The sequence below is a fragment of the Schistocerca piceifrons genome, chromosome X, assembly GCF_021461385.2.
Source record: "Schistocerca piceifrons isolate TAMUIC-IGC-003096 chromosome X, iqSchPice1.1, whole genome shotgun sequence".
NCBI lineage: Eukaryota > Metazoa > Arthropoda > Insecta > Orthoptera > Acrididae > Schistocerca > Schistocerca piceifrons.
In genome coordinates, this window is record NC_060149.1 from 671,331,282 (window position 1) to 671,334,801 (window position 3,520).

Sequence of the window (3,520 nt, forward strand, 5' to 3'; positions counted from 1 at the left end):
GCAGTTACATGAGTCGAGGGGCATGAAAGGGAGGCAGTGGTTGGGAAGGGAGTGAGACAGGGTTGTAGCCTCTCCCCGATGTTATTCAATCTGTATATTGAGCAAGCAGTAAAGGAAACGAAAGAAAAATTCGGAGTAGGTATTAAAATCCATGGAGAAGAAATAAAAACTTTGAGGTTCGCCGATGACATTGTAATTCTATCAGAGACAGCAAAGGACTTGGAAGAGCAGTTGAAGGAAATGGACAGTGTCTTGAAAGGAGGATATAAGATGAACATCAACAAAAGCAAAACGAGGATAATGGAATGTAGTCGAATTAAGTCGGATGATGTTGAGGGAATTAGATTAGGAAATGAGACACTGAAAGTAGTAAAGGAGCTTTGCTATTTGGGGAGCAAAATAACTGATGATGGTCGAAGAAGAGAAGATATTAAATGTAGACTGGCAATGGCAAGGAAAGCGTTTCTGAAGAAATTTGTTAACAGCGAGTTATTTGTATGGAGTGTAGCCATGTATGGAAGTGAAACATGGACGATATCTAGTTTGGACAAGAAGAGAATAGAAGCTTTTGAAATGTGGTGCTACAGAAGAATGCTGAAGATTAGATGGGTAGATCACATAGCTAATGATGAAGTATTGAATAGAATTGGGGAGAAGACTAGTATGTGGCACAACTTGACAAAAAGAAGGGACCGATTAGTCGGACATGTTCTGAGGCATCAAGGGATCACAAATTTAGCATTGGAGGGCAGCGTGGAGGGTAAAAATCGTAGAGGGAGACCAAGAGATGAATACACTAAGCAGATTCAGAAGGATGTGGGTTGCAGTAAGTACTGGGAGATGAAGAAGCTTGCACAGGATAGGGTAGCATGGAGAGCTGTATTAAACCAGTCTCAGGACTGAAGACCACAACAACAACAATATGACAGTTTGTAAAGTAGAAAAAAAAATTTCTTTCCTCCATTGCCCAAACCTTTTCCGCCTAGGATTCCCAGTTCCTACACTAGAAAAGCCAGACTAGGCGTTGCATTTAGCTGTACATTTTGTCCCAGAAGGCGGACTAGCTATTTTAAATAGAAATACAATCAGTTGGATGTTTTAAGTCGTTTCTTAGAACCCAGTTGCAGTTACGTTTTGCGAGATCAACCTTAAATGTGCTTAAAATAAATAAATAAAAGTAACATTCAGTAAACAGTCTTATAATTTGGCGGTTACGATTACAAGGAAGTCCTCAGTCCGCTTAGTTGATGTATCAAAAAATGTTCAAATGTTTGTGAAATCTTATGAGACTTAACTGCTAAGGTCATTAGTCCCTAAGCTTACACACTACTTAACCTAAATTATCCTAAGGACAAACACACACACCCATGCCCGAAGGAGGACTCGAACCTCCGCCGGGACCAGCCGCACAGTCCATGACTACAGCGCCTTAGACCGCTCGGATACTCCCGAGTTGATGTCTTCTTACTTAGATAATCATACGTCAAAGTGAACTAAAAGTTCTTTATTAAACAAAATAGTCAATTATCTATTCTTCTGGGACGAAAAATGAAAACATATTCAATAACTTTTGCCGTTTTAATAAGGCTTATTAAGAAATAGCAATAATCTGTGGATAAGTAATAACATTTGTCATTTGAATCCAGTTTATCTAGAACGTTATTTTCCTTGAAAATCACTTCGTGGAACTCTTGACAGGATAATTTTAAACTGCACAACTTCATATTTGTGATTTTGTCTGTGTGCGGTTTATCGCGTTCCTTTATCCATTGGGTGTTCATGAAACTGAACACTTTTTCGGCGTTGGCACAATGGCCTGTAACTGCTGAGTAATATTCTGCAAATTTCAATAATTGCGAATAAAATTCTTCATTACGCCCTTGCGTGTCTCAGCACGGGTAGGAACGAAGGGCGACTGTGGCGGATTGGGGCGAGTTGTCATCAGCTGATCGGCACGTTCTACTTGCGTCACTCTCTGTGCGTCGAGTGGTTGTGACAGTGTTGTTAGACTCGTTTGATCGGAAAAAAATAGGACATAACAATAGCATTGGTGGGTATACCCATATATCCATATGGTGTATCTCGCTGTTCATTCTTACACTTGGTGCTCGCGCTTACACATTAAATCGGAATGGATCATTGTTGTGCGTTCTCTACTTCACCTCTAAAAAGCCTAACAAAAGCTGGGCAGATCAGACTTGAATATATCTGGTCGGACACGACCGTAAGAAGCCGGACGCCTGGCTACCCTAGTTCTGCCATGTGTGGGCCATATTCTGTGGGCTTCGTTTTTCTGCAGATACATAGTGTAGATTTAACTGCTTTCCTGTAATAGATGCATACACTTCTGATGTGACTGATCGCATGAAATTCCATAACTGAAGACTTAGGTTTAATACAATGGTAGGTATCCTTTCGAACACTTCGTGACCCGACAGCAAGCCATCCGAAATTTATACAGTTAAGTCTCTCCTCAGGTTAAATCACGGACCTTACCGTTTTTTGACTGAACTTGGAACGTGAGCTAATGGAAGCATTTGAGTAACGTTTCCCGCGATACATAGCGTCTTTCTTCGAACGTCTCCCATTGCAGTTCGTTAAGTATTTCTACGACTCTCTCACGCTAGCTAAACAAACCGATGACGAATGACACGGCTCTTCTTCGAATCTTTTCTGTCTCTTCCGTTCATTTAAGTGGGTAAATGTAGCAAACCAACGAACGATACTCAAAAACTGGTTGAACGAGAGTCTCATAAACGTCCTCCTCCCCGCATGGATTACGATTTCTTAGAATTCTTCCAACAAATCTGAATCTAGCAGCTGTCTTCCCCACGGTTAAATTTATGTAGTCAATCCACTTTATATTACCATGCGCAGAAACTCCTAGGTATTTGAAGGTTGTAGCGCAGCCAAACTATGTCGGATCCTTTTGTCTGTTTACATGCACTACATTGATTTATGTTGCGTGGCATTTGGGAATCCTTGCTCCAGGCAATGGCCATCTACAAGAAACTTTTCATTACTTACATAGTAACTTTCAAACAATGCTGTCTATCTCTGCGCAACTATGTGATCTAACTGAGAAAAGGAAAAGAAACATTACGCTAGTTAAATAAAAAATAAATTCTGGAAATAAAAACGGATTATCCAAACAAAGTCTCAAATTGTACCTGATTCTACTTGTAAACTGTTTCCTGAATATGGTCATCAACCTGCGGTCTGTTCGTTACACCAAGACGACGTGTCTTGCTGTCCGCGTCCATAGCTGAGTGGTAAGCGTGGTGGACTGACATGCTTGGGGCCCGAGTCTTATCCGCTCGGGGCTAGGTTTCTGTTGTCCTCATTTCATCAGCATCGATAAGCAAGTCTCCGAAATGGCGCCAAATAAAAAGACTTGCACTAGACGACCGAATAACCCAAGATGGGATCTCCCGGCCAAAAATACCATACGATTATTTCTCTGACTCTGAAAACTCAGTTTTCCCATTGTGAGAGCAATTTCTACATCAAAATCCATACT